Raw genomic sequence first — 18,513 nt, 5'->3', positions numbered from 1 at the left:
CTGGTGGCATATGTTATATGACTTTTGCGAGGCGCTCTTCTCTATAAAGTAATCAATTATTACATATACCGCATCTGTTCAATTTGGTTGTGTTCGCGGTACAATTTTTGCTAAAGAAATTGGCCTTGGTTAATTGGAAATTGGTTTTTCGCGACAGAGCAGGCGACGTAGTTTTGGACGTCATTTAGGTTTGAATACTTGCATTCTCAAAAATGTACACTTTGTACGGTTTACCCTCACCGCCAACAATAATGATCAATCTTGTGCACACTACCTTTATTTTTAACGCTGAGCTCATTAAACTTCTCTCGAGAACGTCGTGTATGCTGAAGCGTGCCACCCATTTTCGACAGGAAAATACCGGAGGCCTAGAGTTAAAAGAAGTGCACAGGAGATAGACGAAGATGAATATTTTTTGACCATGCAAGCCCTGGACGGTACAGGATTGTCCTTGAAGTGTGCGGTTTTTAACTTGCGACCAAACCACAGCAAACTCAGAGCCGTGACGTCGTCCTCGCGGTAGGTCATCACAGCCATTGGGTGAACGAACGCGGCATGTTTTATAGCTTAGAAAAACGAAACGAAAGAAAAAAACACATTGTAACAATCACTGCAATACAAGTGTGTCTGTGGCCAGAAAGCGAAATAAGTAAGCGTCCAAGTTCGAAAGCCGCTCAGCAGCTACTGCAAGTGCTGCAGTAAACTGTAGTGTGGCGTAGACATAGGGCTTTCAGTAAGAAAAACGAGCATTACTAAATAAAGAGCGCGGTGAGCACGCACGAAATGTTTTGGAAGAGTAATTGTCAATGAATCAAGTCATTGATGTAAATATTTTAGCGTGGTATTTAGACGATGCTTTAGTTTTGGTTACCACGACAGCTAATTGCATCGATTTTGTCTCATGAACCTACATATTCTATTTACCGTTCATCTTTAAGCCGGAACCATTTGACAGACATGAGAAGCTTGCGCGCTCATTTACGCCTCATCTCTCTGATTCTTTCGGGACAGGTCAACTACCTTTCTTCGGCAAGAAGAACGAAACCACGGTCGCCGAGCTCAGCCTGGCCGCCATTACGCAAGCCGCCACGCCGAAAGCCTCCGGTGCGACGTCCTCGTCTTCGCCGATTGACGGGCCCCAAGATAGGATCGTTGGCTTGACGACGCCACCGCGCCCGAGAGCATCGCATGCCTCTACCGCCGGTCAGGCGGCCGGGTCCAGATACCACGCCGCACCGCACCACAAGCCCGACTCGAACCGCGAACGCGTCTACGCGCCCAGCGTGGCCGGCGCAGCAAGCAGTACCACGATGGGGGCCACAGCAGAGGTACAGGTTCTCAGCGAGCAAGTCATTGTCCTACCCAAGGGAGGAATCATGAGCAAGCTGCGGGCCGCCGGCGCCGTTGACGCCACCTCCGCAAACACGCACAGGAAAGCGCGCCGCTCCAGGTCTTCTCATGCCGCCAGTAGCCGCTTGGAGCGCAGTGGTGGCAACGACACAGCATCAACCAAAGCTCCAAAGTCTCCGAGTCCCCGTCACACCGTGAGCGGCACCGTGAGCGGCACGAGCCAGGGCTCCATTGCCAGCGGTGCGGTAAACTACAGCAGCAAGGTCAAGGATGATTCGGGTCATCCTTCTTCGGTGCCCACCACTAATAGTAGCAGCAGGCCATCATCGCACTCCCTAAACGTGCGACATAAGCGTGTAATTCGGAACAAAGCCAATCGCCGAAAGCGCGGAAAGAAACCAGTTACTACACGCATCCCATCAAGAAAAGGTTTCACCAAGCACGCTTCTTCACATCATGCACGCACCGTCGAAGAACACTCTGTCACAAACGTCAGCACAAGAAGACCACTTGGCCAAAAATTGCAGATATCGGATACGATTGTGTCTCTCGAGCTTCGGCGCAGACGTTCCACGAGGAGTTCCAGGCGCGGAGTCGAAAAGGCGGAGACGACGCCGTCCGGTCGTGACAGCAGTGATTCATTCACGCTCACCAGCAACAAAGAAGACGCCTTGCCGTTGCTTCATTCGGGAACGCAGGGCAAATTAGAGGGTACTTCGCCTAGCAGTGGTTCCGGGAAACACGGCACGTCTGCAGAAACCGCGAACACAAGCGCCATCACTATGCTGGCTTGGACAAAAGACCGTATGGTAACTGCAGCTCCAAGCTCCAAAAACACCACATCCTGGTTTGTCGCAGCCAACTCGTCATTGGAACTTGCTCCAGGGGCTACACACAGTGTTGTAGACCAGGCTCCAAGCAGTATGTCGCCGCATTCTGCGGCAGAATTAAAACCCGAAAACGACACGCAGATTGGCGGTGGTCGTGGGCGTTCTGTAGGCAGCCGTGGAAGCGCCCGAGAAATGAGTAAAAGAACGGAAAGCACTCGACGTGGGATAAAAGAAGTAGAGTGGGAAACAAGTGCTGTCAGCGTGCTGAAGAAAACAACCGCTGTACATGCCGCAGGAGTAGACGCATCGAAATCAACGAACCCTAAATTATCACAAACCGTGCAGCCGGAGTTGGCCCCTGACCGTGTCTCCACAGATGATTGGCGATCCTGGCTACTTGTTAATAACACGCAGACCGATCATGGGTCGTTGCCCACCGATAACGATACGATTCCCAATGAGGAGGAAAAATTTGTCGACTTCACCGTAAATAGAAACGGAAATCATGACGATGGCGACATGGAACCAAATGGTAACGAATCAGAGATTCAGAGAAGAAATTACAACGGGGAGCTTACTCACCGTTCCAAAGGAATAACTGAGACGTCTTCGCGTCCTAATGTTGGAAACTTTACGTCAGGTGTCGCTTCCGAGATATTTATAAGCAGTTCCACACGACGAGTTACCATAGGATCGGAAGCACGCCACTACACTGGCTCCTCGACAAGAAACAAAAAATTAATTTATAATGGTAACCAGGCAGAGAGCGAGATTACTGCAAAGAATGAAATTCAAAGAAAAGAAGAGAGCACGACTTTGTCATCTCCAAAACTTGAGATGCGACTTGTCAATATAGCTACTGCCACACCTGCAGCTAAACCACTCGCTATTTTCGTAACAGGTAATGACGCTCCAGAAAAAGACCGTACAGGTGACATGAAGTCAAGTACGCCGCAAAAGCAAAATGGCAACTCCTTAGAGGGCGACAGCGCCGGCCTTGTCGAGTTGGAAGTAAACTTCGTGTCGCGCAATAAGGAAACCAACAAGACGTCAATAGCTACGACTCATGCAGTGTCTTCTACGCAAACAGTTCACAAGGCGTCCAAGATAACTGCGTCGAAACAAAACGACACAATTCATCAGAAGGCGAAGCCTACAAACCATCCACATTCTACGATCATATCGGCAAGTGGACCCAGCCAGCAGCCCTTCAGAGAAGAATTGGTTGCACGTTCGACCAAGGGTCAAGCCTTAACGTCCACGTCACACGCGACCAACATGACCACCGATGCTAGCCTTGGTGCTGGAGACACCAGTAAGCGAGGCCAAGCGACAGCACCCGACGATTCCGATGACGATGAAGATGATGACGACGAAGGCAGCGATGATGAAGAATCAGATGCTCCGACCACGTCGCAATCAAAGACAAATCCAGCGTCAACGACACCTCACATCGTTCTAAATTTTAAGGGCGCATTTGGTACAGCGAGAAAAACGAGCGCACCAAAATCGGCAGCGTCCGTCACAGAGCAGCGGACATCTGTAAAAAGGGGCTCTGAAAATTCTACCACTCATTCAACGTTGAACCATTCTTACTCAACGAAGCGGAATAGGGCAAACGGTCTCTTACGTCTTGGTGCGACGCACAAAGTCGGTAGCGCCTCCACGGGCGGCAGCGCAGTGACTCTGAAGCGTGATCAGCCATCTCAGTTATCGAACAAGCGCGATATCACGAACAACTTGTCCCATGATCCTGCCGTAGGCTCGGGGGAGGAGAAAAAACAAATGAATGGAGCGCTCACCGCCCCAACTCATCCTCCGGTAAATTTACGACCAGCTGGGTCACCCTCTAAAGACGGTGTGCTGTCAGTAAGTACAGTATCGGCATCCACCTCTCACAGCGACGACGGAGCCAAGCAATATACATCGGTTAGAGGCAGCGATGACGGCTCCATCTGGCGCACAATACCTCCTGCTAAAAACGCACCCTCATCGACGACAAAAACAACTGCGCTGCCAGACTCTGGCGTCGGCGTGGAGAACTACTATGACGACACCAAGAACGAGACATCGTCCGAAAGCGCTGAGGTGGACGAAATCCGCGGTGAGCCCAAGACGCGGAATCGCCGAATATCCGGCGAGATGAGCACGACTACTAAGTCGAGCAAAAAGCCGGACGTGTTTCAGACGGAGTACTATTACGACGATTCGCCATCGCGCAAGACAGAGGAGACTACTACTCTGGACATCACGGAACCGGGCTACGAAAGCGCGCCTGAGCAGGAGGCCATTGACGATCTCTTCTTTTAAAATGCACGCCACACATGAGTGATATTGCTGCAGCAAGGCCACAGCTGTTCGTTTAACAAGATGCCTGTTGTGGAGCAGTGACGCGAAGCCTTTCAAGGAAGAGAACAGTGCCTGTGTTCCCTATCAAGCTAAAGAACAGGCTGATTCCTCAATTATTTCCACGCGACCCAGGCATCTCAAATGTGGACGGTCACCGACTCTGAGAAGCTGCCGTGTGTCGGAGAATCCAGCTCATGCTTGCATTGATGCTATGTATCAGTAAACAAGCATATACCTATATCATTCTGTAGCAAAGAGCAGCTAACCTTTACTACAATTGGCGTCAGTTGCAGTGCTGAAGGGGTTATTTCCTTTCCCTAAAGCGTTACGGCAAACCTGTACCGTACACATGTATATGTGTGCAGGCTTACCAACTTACAGGGAGTATAAGCTCTAGAAGGCGTTGGAAAACAAGCCACCAATCTCAAAAACTTCTTAAGCACGTGTTTCTTTCAGCAAGTGGAGCTGCAGCCTGACACACACGCTCAAACAATAGCGAAAGGTAGTTGGTTCACGCAAGTTCGTTCTACATTTGCTTTGCGAAGCGCGTGATAATAAACCCCGATCAAGACACACGATGCGACTTGTGCACTGCTTAATGCCACGAACAGATTTTATTAAAATTCAGTGCAAAGCTGAAATATTGGTGTAGCGAGTATTACGCTCTGATTTTTAAAATTGGAACAGTCGCACATTCTTTACATCAGAGAGCTCAAGAAACAATCACTTAATAACTCATTAGATTAAGCGAGAGGAACGATGGAATCTGAGGGACTCCGGTTCTTTATAACCATCTTTATAGTTTTCCATTACTTGTTCCGAATTTTCTTCGTATTTATTCTTATGTGGGCAGCCTCGGTTGCTTTCTTGGCCCATGTGTTGACACCGTGGGTGTTCTTGTTCGCGTTAGTAATCAATCGCCGCTACCCACTGTGGTGGACTGATCTAGAATCGCGATCGGAATCAATAAAACAGCGGAAGGAAATTCCAAAAACTACAGAAAGGAATCGGACGAAAAAAAATTTCAATATAATTAGGTATCAGAACACAGCGAAAATGCAAGGATGTACTACTACTATCCGAGAATGTGGAATACCTTTTCGAATTAGGCACTCAGATGGAATAGTTCTCATTCCAAGGACCGATTATTTCTTAACTTTTCTTCGAATAATCAGCGCAGTTATGCAAACACGTAACGAAAAAAAAAAAACAGCAGGAGGTTAATTTTCCAGGTTTCCATACTCTGGCTACCGTGATATAGCACGTAGTCCAAGCTTGTATGCATCTATCGGAAAATAACTGATCAGAAAGCGTTGTTTCTGCTTATATGTCGCGTGACGCGAAGCTCACCTTCAAGCGACCTATCATCATCATGAGATTGGTAACTTCAAGTATTTATAGTAAACTATTCCGGAACTGGCTGCTGAGCGTGCTGGGGGCGGTACTGTAATACTCTCGGGAAACTGTCGTTTTATTTACCATATTAAGTGTATTGTCTGACTTTCATTTGAGAGCTAGTGAGAAAAAATTGGAGGATGCTTAAGCTTCGCCATCAAGAGCAGAAAGTCGTAGCATTCAAAGATCCCTGTCTCTTTCTCATGCTTCCCGGCAACTGCAGCTTATGTAACCTTAATGTATACCGGCAAACGCTGGTGGCGAACGCTATGCATGAAGGAGAGCTTTCTGGTAGGAACGCGGCCTCTTGCCTGGGCGCTTCCCGATGGTTGTGCACAGGTGGGCCAAAAAATGCACCAGTTTGAAGTTTCAGTTTTTGTTTCGCACTTGTAGTATTTAAGCCTGGGAAGATGTAACATAAAAGGCTTGCGCTGTCGGTGTTTTGCTTCATCACTTTTGTTTTTGTGCACTGTCGTTCTCAAAATACCCGAAATAACTTTGTCAAGGATATGACAATGTATGAGAAAACATACGGGTCGACAGGTGTAGATATATAACCCGCATGTACCACATGTCATACAGCAAGGCGTCGCATATACATATACTTAAATATACACAGGACTTTTTGGTCACGAGGACGCCGGCACCGGACGCTGACACCGGATTTTGTGCGACTCGTTAATAGACCGATTTAGAAAAGTGTTAGTCTCCTTACGTACGTTAAACGTAATCACGTTTGCGGGGCGTTACGGGACGCGTCCTTTCAAGACATTTGGTTTACCGTACAGTAACGCAAACGTAAGGAAGTCGTTATGAAATAGGGCACCGTCCAGTGCCTCGTGCCAAACGTATGCAAGCCACGACAACCCATTACCAACCATGCTGTTGTTGCTACGCCGACGCGTCTCGTAAGGCGTACGGGCTCCGGAATCGCCGAACGATCTCAGAAACAGGACGCTTTATGCGCTCATAACTAACGTTTCAGGAGAGTGTAGTGAAAGCGAAAGCGCATTACAATAGTTACTGGCAATCAACGCGAGTGAGAGCGTACCCATCACGAGAATTCACGCTGAAGCGGGAGCCATGAGTGCTGCCATGTTCGACAACGCTATTTCTTGGCGTACGTAAACATTCGAACGTTAAAAGATAGCTTTAGTTGAGCAATTGCAACCAAATGTAAAAGCATTACGTAAGTAAAGAAAAAGGGTCTTCCTTACTTCGCATGCTTCGAACGTTATTGGGGCTGCGGTTTACGTGCACTATGATAACGTACGTTATTTGGCGAGTCCGTAATGTTTACGGACGCTAACAAATAGCGTTGTCGAACATGGCGGCACCCATAGCTGCCACTTCTGCGTAAATTCTTGTGATGGCTACGCTCTAACTCGCGCTGATCGCCAATAATTATTGTAATTATCTTTCGCTTTCTCTAAAGTCACCTGAAAGGTTAGTTATGAGCGCGTAGCGGGTCCATTTTCTGAGATCGTTCGGCGATTCTGGTGCCCGTATACGCTTAACCAGACGCGCCCACATAGCAACATCACAATGGTCGCTAATGGATCGTCTTGCCTGGGATATGTTTGGCACGAATTGCCAGACAACACCCTATTTTATAACGTTTTATTTACGTTTGTGTTTCCGTAAGGTAAACTAAAAGACTTGATTGGACACGCACCGTAACGTCCCGTAAAGGTGCTTACGTTTAACGTACGTAATGCGACAAACGCTGTTCTAAAACTGCCTAAACTCACCAAATAACGCACGTTATCCCAGCGCACGTAAACCGCAGAAACCCGAAACGTTCAAAACATGCGCGGTGATGACAACTCTATTTCTTTACGTACGTAATGCGTTTACGTTTGGTTGCGAACGCTAAACTAAAGCCGTCTAATTGCACCTTGGGTACTCTAGACAATTCCGTGTAGGAGTGTGTTTTAGTGCACACTGAGAAAACCGAACCCAAGACTCAAAAATAGACAATTTTACATTAACCTTTGCAACAAAACGTAAACCCATTACGTACGTGAAGAAAAAGTGTCGTCGTCACTGAGCATGCTCAGCACGTTATTGGGTTTCTGTGGTTTACGTAAGCTATGATAGCGTACGTTATTGTGCGAATTCGTAATGTTTACGGACGCCAAGAAATATTCTTCTCAAACATGATGGCACCCATGGCTCCCGCTCCAGCGTGAATTCTCGTCATGGGTACGCTCGCACTCGCGTTGATCGCCAGTATTGTAATGAGCTTTCGCTTTGTCTTAACTCACGGGAAAGGTTAGTTATTAGCGCATAGCGCGTCAATTTTCTGAGATCTTTCGACAGTTCTGGAGCCCGTGGGCCTAACGAGACGCGTCCACATAGCAACAGCAGGATAGTTGCTAGTGGATCGTCTTGCCTTGGATACGTTTGGCAAGAGGCATCAGACGGCGCCCTGTTTTATAACATCTTCCTACGTTTGCGCTTCCGTACGGTAAACTAAATGACTTGAAGGGACGCGCACCGTAACGTCCCGCAAATGTGCTTACGTTTAAAGTACGTAAGGCGACCAACGTTATTTTAAGACTGTTGCAATATTCGTTGCAATTAACATTTCCTCTTAATAACGTTTGGCTAGTGTTCGATTCGCTGCAATTACTGCGCGATTCATATTCGACTCGCTTCCAAAAATTGGCTAACCCTTCCAACATTTTGAAGAGCACGCATAAGTGGCAGTAAACCTTTCAATATAACAACAGTAGCACAAGCGTAGCTGTGGGTGGAGCTATGCGAGGCGGCTCCAAGAAAAAGAATGACGAGCGGACTTTGTCTACGTCCAAACTTTTCAAATACGTTTTTCTTGTTTTGAGCACCTATGGGACAATAAAAAAAATGTTTGAATAGGCGGATTTGTTGAATGAATGGAACAGAATGCACACAGGTGCTCCGAAACTGCATAAATAAATATTGAAAGATGCTCTTCCGAAGGCACATGATTCAAAGCACTCCTGAACTTCTACGAAGACGCCGATGTTTCTGCCCTAGTTTGCATCTGGACAGATGGTAGACCCGCATTGAAGGGCAGAATCAAATTAAATCCTTGGAACTATGCACACACTCAACGCCAAGCACATTTTCTTGAATCTGACTTCATTTGATTTCCCTCTAAACATTGCTCTAAGCCATTAAGGGTAATTGCCTAAGAATCGGATGTAATTATGAAAATGTGTGGTCCGCACTTTACTGCAGCTCCGTTTTCTCTTTCTCGTCTTCGTTCTGCCTTGGCTCCTTGCGCTCATAGATCCTTGGGGATGACTATCATCAAGTGAGACGGTTATTGCTGTTTTTCTGCTCCAGTTCAAAGGCGGTGGTTTTATTGAAAACTCAACAGAAGTATGACATATTATTGTAACTAAAATTTCCTTTAGGTTCAATAACACCCTGCGCGTGCTCTAAACACCTGAAGTGTGCCAGGGACATCACTAGCAGAACATAAAAATTTCGCCAGGCGCTTTATTCTGCACATTCCGCCATTTTCTTTGAGGCGTGCCGTAGACGCGGCGCGTACAAAATGGCGCTGATGGCCCCGTTTTGCCTGCACAAAGTGAGTCAAACTTGACGTTTTGCCTAACACCCGTATTCTTAAACACGCATTCCTTCAACGCTTCTCCTCGACTCAGCCAAGTCGAGGCAACGGGGCTTCCTTTACTCAAGGTGCCGTTGCGTTTCATGAACACTACACCACCTTTCCTCTGCCGAGGAACACCTTGAAAATGTGCCCTCAACACGAGGGAAGTGCACCGGCCGAGAAAAGCGTCTGATATCGAGATTATTTTTAATGTGCCTATCAAAACTACAATTATTTAAGACAAATATGTGTTTTCGTTAATTCGTCTTCCTAATCAAACGGCTACTGGGCGCAATGCAGAACTTTAGCTCGGCAACGCTGCCACTGCGAGCATTCGACCGAGAGATCAAGAAGGAGCTGTGTTTGAGGTCTGGCAACAATCGCACCGCAAGGGCTGAGAGCATGCGGCGCATGGCAGAAAAGCAAGAAAATTTGCGCCAGCATTTGTTCGCTGCTCTTGGTTTCTTAGTGCTTGTTTGGTGGTTCATATTGCAGGTGTTAATCGCGGTTATTATGGGTAATTTTGTCCGTGTGTCTATGGCGGCCGAGCCGGGTTGACTTCTAAGAAGGCCACACATGGAGCGGTCGACGGGCAGCTTCACTTACTTTCAAGACCGAGTGGTGGTGAACGTTGGCTGATAGCAACAACAGGACAGAAAATGTGCGTGAGTAAGCTATTTTTGCACGGAGGCACATTGTGTTGATGCTGTTTTCGTGAGGTTGCTGCGGCGCTGTCGATAAAATGTTTCCGATTTGCTCAAGCATGACTTTTGTTCATGCTGCGGAAATTAGCACCTGAAGCATATTCAAGGGAGCATAAGCTTGCGTAGAACATTTTTTTTTTTTTTTTGCTAATCGGAGCTTACCGGATATTCGGCCCGACAGTCTGTTATTAGTTCGGCTTTTTTAAACAAAAATGCAGAATGTATGAATCGGAGCCTATGTCCAACGATCATTCCAGTATCGCGTATGAAATCTTTCTGCAGAGAAGCAGTTATACAGGGTGTCTCACGTAACTTGCGCCAAGATTTTCAAAATGAAAGGAGCGTCAGAAGCGAATTGAACCAACCGCATATTATGCTCACTGGCTTATAGTAGCTCAGGAATTTTTTTGTCCTTCCCATAACTCACTAATTAATTAAGTTTAATTACCCAACTTTATAATTATTGGCTGAGGACCCCAAGTACGGTACGCATATTTGTAAAGCACATTCAGAAATCACCGATCGAGTTGTTTCCTGTACGATACGTCTCATGCAGTTTTTGCCGGGTCGCAAAGAAAGCCCGTGAAATACGAAAATATCTATGGGCACTTTGCCAAGCTAAACTGCGATAGGCGAAAGCCTGTCTATGACTGCCTCTGTTGCTGTTGTCTGAACTGTTTTGCGAGCGGACGCCGCCATGGCCGCGAGCATGGGATGCAATCACAGCCATCTGGATCCAAGGTTCGCCGCAGATGTGCGCGCACCCCCACGTGCATGTCCGCGCTCTCCCACGCGCCCACTCGCACAGCGCTACTGGCATGGCGCCTCCTCTCCTTGCTCCTCTCGCCGGTGATCACCGCTTTTCTGCGTCCACCACGGACTGCGTCTGGACACTCATGAGCCACTGTAGGAAAAACCAACGTGACGGAGCGCTTGCGCAGTGGTATCGTGCTGCTGTCAAGCGTGTGTTCGGTGAACAAGGTCGGCTCCCGTCCGATGAAGGCGCAAATGGATACTGCTGGCCAAGCGCTGCCGAGGAGATAAAGAACGCCCTGCCACTTCCTCGTCGCCAGTCACTATGCAGCCGATCTTGTTCACCGAACGAACGCTTGAGAACAGCACAATACCACTACGCAAACGCTGCGTCACTGACTTTTTTTTTTATACTTCACGGGTTTTCTTTGCTACCCGGAAAAAAGCACTACGTGATACGTATCGTAAAGGGAACAACGCGATAGGTGGTTTCTGAAGGTACTCTAAAAATCTGCGTATCATACTTGGGGTCCTCAGCCAGTAATTAAGAAGTTGGGCAAATAAGCTTAATTAGTGTGTTATAGGAAAGACAAACATTTGTCCAAGTTACTATAGGCTATTGCGAATAGTATGCGTTTGATTCCATTTGCTTCTGACGCGCCTTTCATTTTTAAATTCTTGGCTCAATTACGTGGGACATGCTGTAGTATACATATGGCAGAATGCATATGGTTGAGTGCTTAGCATCGGCAGGTTGAAGAGAAGCGTTTTTGAGTCCCCTACTTTGTTTTAGAAGCCGTGGTGGTTAGTCGCTGTGTTCAAATTGTAGCACACGTCGTCAATGAGCTAGCACTGGTGCCTGCTTTTCCAGTACTTCCTCACTTCACATATACGCTATGCAATGTTTTACTCTTCTGAAAATTCACTTGTCATTCCTTCATCTCCACCATTAGTGTTTTTTCTCCTTACCTGCTTCAATGTGCTCTGTGGTAGCATCTGATGCACGTGGCGTAATCTGTGCGTTCAAGTTCACGCAATGGCCACATTTTTTTAGTTGTGCTGTCTTTTCATTTCAGCTGGTTAGGTACACTTAATTTACGTAGCGCGCGGACACCTGATGTACATAAAAATTTTGCCATTCTAGTGCGCGATGTGGGCCTTGGAAAGACCATTTAATGAAAAAAAAAACGTCTGTGCTGTGTAGTAAGGCTTACGGCAAACGTGAAAGCATCGATAGAGTCGGTACCTGCCTGTTGGAATTGCACCAGCTTGCTCCCCTGACAGAAACTAGCTGCTGAAGAACTACTTGACTAACCTACCCGATGATTAGTCTGTGCTTATTTTCCTAAACAATGTATTAATAATAATGCTTCCTCTCCCGACACTAACAAAATTTCTAAATATACACCGTGTTCTTTCGAGCCACAAACATGATACTGCTATACCAGAATTAAATCAAATTCATATTTTATTCCTCTTCAATTGTCATATAAGCTTGTTTTGGAGGGCATATTTCCATGATTATCCCTTTACCTGGCAAGAAAGACCTCACCGAGGATGTTTTATTGCTTTATTTCTTCTTGCTATTGTTCAAATACCTACCAAATGAAATATGAATGGATTTCTCTGAAAACTAAGTGGCCACAGCGGGTCGAAAATATTGTTGACCAGCTGGTTAGAGGCAAATCTATGGTCGAAAACTTTTGTTTGGTACTTGCTTTGACAAGGTAAATGTACGTGTTCTTGAGATGAACCTCAATAAAAAAATAAAAGGTTTCTTAAATAAAGTGAAAAAAAATTCGCTTTAGCGATATTATGAGCACCACGTCCGCTAAGACGTTACCGGCGAAGTCTTCGAGTTTCGTCGCCAAAACATCTGCTGCTGCTCACAGTCGACATTTTTGTGACTACCACTGTTCATCAGGTACAAAATTAAGGCAAATTGAAAGGCACAGACTACTATTTGGTTTTGTATAGTATATTCAGAAATTTTGTAAGGCCAACTATATTGTAATGCTGACGGTTAAAGGGTTATGATGTGTGAAGTCATCAGTTGCCCATGATGGGTTGCGATTGCGACGTGAGCTTTTTACTGCCCACAATTTGTGATGTAGCAGTTTCGTAGCATTTGCAGCCAGAACTTTAGTATTTAGTGGTACGCTGAAGCTACTTTAGTATGAGCAAGTGTATATTAAGAAATATGGCATAATTTTTATCTTTGATCTCAGCTTGTCTAAAGTAAAGGTAGTGATGCCCTCTATACTGTATTTTTCAGGTCGTCAATGTGACATTCTGCGTCACCATTAGGCCTATTTTAGGATCCTACAAGACACGCTGCTACCCTGAGTGTTGTTCCTCGGTCAATTGCTGAAGTTCTGCAAGCCCCTCGGAAGCTATCTGTCATCCGTATCCAATGGAAGAAATTCATTGTTCCGGCCCTCATGATTCATCTTAAGCTCAAGCTAGAACCAGAGCAGAAAGAGCATATATTTTGCAAGTATTTACCGTTGCACGCCGCCGGCTGCCTACACCCGACAGGCTACTGTCAAGAATACAGGTGGAGTGTTATTCTAGATATATTTATAAGCCGTACTACTGCGTCTGTTTATAAGATCAGAGTTCACGCTGTATTTGCATAGTATCAAAGTACAAAAAGACGAGCATAATGTTAATTTGTTGTTTTACAAAAAAAAATGGCGCTTGGATTGACCAGAAAATATTAGGGGTACATACTGTTTTAATAAATATGGCTGAAGAAAAGAAACTTAGACGAAAAATACAAGACTTTAGCTAATACGTGTCTATGAAAGAAAAAGGAAAATGCATGCAGTCAAACTGCTTTTAGTGGTGATGTTTGAGCTGGGATATGATGTCAGATGCGGTAGGCTAGATGTCTTAGCCAGAAAAGTGCGATAACTATGGTAGTGCAACAAAACAAATTAACTGGAGTTCTTCATTAGCACACGAATGCAAGCGCATCACACAGAGCACACTTGGAAAGGCAGTTGTTCTGCGTGCTTATGTTGGCAGTCTTGTTCCTGCCTTAGACAAGGGGTTGGTGATAAACATACAATGATGCTAAGGCCCATGAAAAGAAGCTCATATACTGTATTCGTTTTCCTTAGTTTACTTTTCGTACTAATTACATTCGTTTAAGGTTTTCTTGTGTTGTAGAACGCCATCTCTTTTTTACATTCTTGAGCTCATACTAAATCTATTTATGTTTGCAAAGACACATCTTTTAGCTCGACTGGCGCTCGCACCGTCAGACCGACATACAGCGATCTAACACTAACATAATGAACCCTCTAGAGAGCTGGAATATTCCAACAAAGATATGCGAGATATATCTGCTACAACTTGGTAGCATTGTCTGTATTAGGAGCTGTCACGGCACTGCTGCAGCTTTTTTATCAGAATAAAAAATAATGTAATGTACAAAACCTCTACTCTGTTGTACTGTTATTCTGTTTTTATTCAAATAAAACATTCCATTCACCGGTGTACACATGCAGGTATAATTCTAAATGCCGTTTCATTGTTTCTCGTTGGGCTCGGATATTCATAGGCATGATAAGCTAATTAAACTGAATATCTTAAAGTATGGCTCAGGTACTTATTGTTTATGACTTTAAATACAACAATCTACAGATTATCACGCAATGTTGCAGTACATTTTTGTTTTCCCTAGCGCAACTAGCTGCATGAAATTAAAGAAAATCAAAAAAATTAAAGTGAAGGCACCTGCTCTTTTATAGACAAGCTCGCTTTGCTGCGGTGTGCTCCGCCTTCTTAGGATTAGCGTAGTCAGCGACAATCTATCCGAGTACAAACCGCGGGTACGGAGGGGGGGGGGGGGCTGTCAGCGCTCGTGCAGCCAGATTCGCATCCCGCAATCGAACACACAGACACTACACGCACTAATGCCAGGAGTCTACGCAGTTGTTTTCTTTTCGTAGGTTCGAAGTCCGCAGTTATGTATCGCGCCGTGCTTCAACTGATGCGGTTTTGTACGATCAGCCGCGAGAAACACGTGAATGCACTGACACCAATAGTAGTTTTGGAGCATTGGCACGAAGAATACCCGCATGCAGGTCAACAACTGGCTCATGTACGGAGTAAGACGACAGTCGTTGCACTAGCTCGCAGTCTTCTTGACAGGACGGCCGATCTGTCTCGGCACCGCCGTGGAATAATTCCGTTGCTGAAGCGCTCCAGAAGATTGCACCCGTCCCTAAAACGAAGCCATCGTTAAGCAAAGGAAAGCTACGGAGGCAACTGACACCCATCGGAGAAAGCTGACAAGGCGAGTGACAGATCACAAGGCAGCCATGTTTACGCACTACACTTGATGAGCGATTCAATGTAGCTGCGGGGCTACTTTGAGATTCTTGAGTAAAACGCTCTAGCTTTGCTTCATTCAAGGTGCGTTTCGAGTGGAGGGCGATTTGTGAAAGAAAAACCACCTTCAAGGAGCATATCGAGTGCAGGGTCGACTCGAGGTGCGTTTGTGAATATGGTGGTAAGAAACTGAAGTCAAGGCACTGGGCCTAACGTTCTTGATACAGCCAAACAGTTTTCTTTCGCAGTAAAAATAAAGCAGCTAGCTCAAAGCGTGCGATTATTCCGTCAAAAACATTTCTCGCTCTCGTGCTCTGCTTCATTAGCTAGGATGGTGTTCCCGCTAAACTGAATGAGTCATCGTACACTAACGTCAGCGCGCTTGTTTCTTGCATTGAGACAGCAAACGCGACCGACCAATAGTGATGAGCGCACGTTCAAAACCGCGTTATCGCTATCTCGCGAAACGCGTTACTCAGCCCGAGTCATCTGAGTGAGAAGCGGCCGATCATCACCGATAGGGTTGCGCGCCAGAGATATCCGCATGGGCGACGCAAGCGCCGGCGCTGCCATCTCTTGTTCACTTCGCTACTTACTCGCACCACGTGAAGAAATTTCAAGGCAGCGCCTTGCGTACATTTCTTTTATTAAATTTAAAAGCCACCGCTGCAATAATCTCTCGTGATGCGCGAAGTAACTAATCTTGATTACAATAGAAAGGCATCAGTGAAAAGTGAAGAAATCGGGGAGGGGTTGTAAAGTTCAACCAATATTAATTAAAATGAGCGTGTTTGAAAGAAGAAATTGTGGACAGAAACACAAATGGCAACACCCCCAGAGAGCGATGCAAATGCTATGAGCACAAGCTTTTCATGACCCCAAACCATAGAGAAAATGCGTCGATGCGCACGCATCTAGGCTGCCTTTATATATGGCCGTTCGTCAGCGTAATTCGCACGGCTCGTCGCACGACAAATAATGGCGGCCCAGTGCAACGTCATGCAATGTCAAATTGACGTTTACGAAGCGGCCTTTGCGGTTACGCTCCTCACGAGACAATCCTTCAGTCAATCACCAAGTTGACATGGCACCTATCTTGGACCACCAAAACATATTCAATAAATTGCAGATACATTGCACAGGCTTCTGCACGCTACCGCCCACTTTCATTTTGAAGCGCTAACGTCGCAATATAGCAGCCAAGGACCAGAAATAAAAAGAAACATTAGACCATAAATTTTGCAGCTCTACGCCATGTTAGCAATTTTTCAAAACGCAAAATTGCATTTTAGAAAACTTCCGCTTCCCGACACAATTGTCAAAACACTTGAACTCTCGAAAAAAAATCAGGGAGTGAACATGGCGGACATTGGCAGCCGTGCGGCCGCCTTGCATGTCGGGAAATAGAGCAACAGAACCCATCTCACTAAGAATGGCAATGGTAATGCGATTAGCAATGTTGCCATGCTCCCTATAGCCAAATTATTCGGTTTTGTGTAGCCGACTTGTTCAATTTACTGTTGCCGACATGTTCACTTCTCTATGACTCAGCGGTCCTTCCTAAATTCACACTTTGGTCCCAATCTGTCCACTTTCTTCTCCCTCCATTCTCAGCTACATTTGATGCCGACTCTCTCACTTCTTTATAGCAGATGTCTTCAGATTTCTGTTACCGAGCGTTTGCTTCGTGCCTCTTGTCCGGTCGCCGGTCTATGTGGGCCTAGTGGCACATGCCTATTTTGGAGGGCTGACCATTGTACAAAATGCCTACATAACTAGTGTCCCAGGCCGGTACCCAATGGCACAAGCTGCCTGTCCGGGCACATGCTAAGTGGCACATGCCCAGCTTCACACACACACACACACACACACACACACACACACACACACACACACACACACACACACACACACACACACACACACACACACATATATATATATATATATATATATATATATATATATATATATATATATATATAATGGGCCAAGTTGACTACTCGGCCACATGCCTAGTGACGCATACCTACTGGCACATACCCAATTGCCCAAGTTGTCTATTCCCAAGTTTGTTCCTCATATACAGGGTGGCACTTAGGCGGTCACCCGTGCAAGATGGTGTGAACGACGTTGGATGCCTTCAGACATACCGAGAAGTGATTGAAGTAGCTAAATAATGTTGACCGCATTAAAAGGAAGCACAATTTCTTAAAATTTCGTTTTTGAGTGTGATCAGCTACATTCGTTAGGAACTTCAAACACTTTTCGGTATGATGCGAGTTTCTGACTTCTATCACACGAACTTGGGCCACAGGTATCTGCCGCTATATATCTGACACTTTGTATGTGCCTGACTAGACAATTTGTGTGATTGGGCAAGTGCAACACGGCATGTGCCACGGGGTACGTTCTGATCTCCACTAGAGGGAGTTAGCGGAGGTCAGCGGCGGTATGTGCCGCCCTCTCGAGCCAACATGCGTCCGTAGGTATGAATCTCTCTTCTACGAAAAAAAAAATAAAGGCAAGCGCGAGTGAAGAGACCGGCCACTGCACTTGCCTTGTCAAGCTTTTTTCATAAACACTCTTGTGCGTATCAACCCTGCTCATGCCTCGTTACAATCATCATTGATATCGTCAGGATAACCATAACAATAATTATAGAAATATATAAAACAATTTATAATCGCCAATTGCACAACCACCCTAGTACGGACTGCTAATTGCGTTACGGTCACCAAACATCCCTAAAGCGTGGATGCGCCGCCAAATTTTTTGAGGCAGTTCCTTTCTTGCCGCCGCTTCTGCTTCTGCAGAATGTTCCTAGTATATCGAGCTAGTAGTCTAGGCTTAAATTTGTGGGCATCCTACCCATAAGTATTAAAGGACTCTGCCATTACCGTTCATTGCGAGTACTAATTGAGTATACTAGCCAGAGCATCATGATAGCCACTCTACGCACGGTCAATGAAGCGTCCAGAAGGTTATGCTGCTAGTGGTGCCAACTGTGGTGTACTTTAATCGAGTAGATATCAAATACGTGCTGAATAAAATTTTGTTGTCTTTATGTTACGCATTAGGCTCCCTATTCTTTTTGCTTCTTTTATTATTTCTTCTTGTGTGTAATCTGGATCCGCTCCATCCCACTCGCATGAGCACTCATCGGTAACATGCACTGGCAGAGAGA

The sequence above is a fragment of the Dermacentor variabilis genome, chromosome 3, assembly GCF_050947875.1.
Source record: "Dermacentor variabilis isolate Ectoservices chromosome 3, ASM5094787v1, whole genome shotgun sequence".
NCBI lineage: Eukaryota > Metazoa > Arthropoda > Arachnida > Ixodida > Ixodidae > Dermacentor > Dermacentor variabilis.
This window is presented reverse-complemented; position numbering follows the sequence as displayed.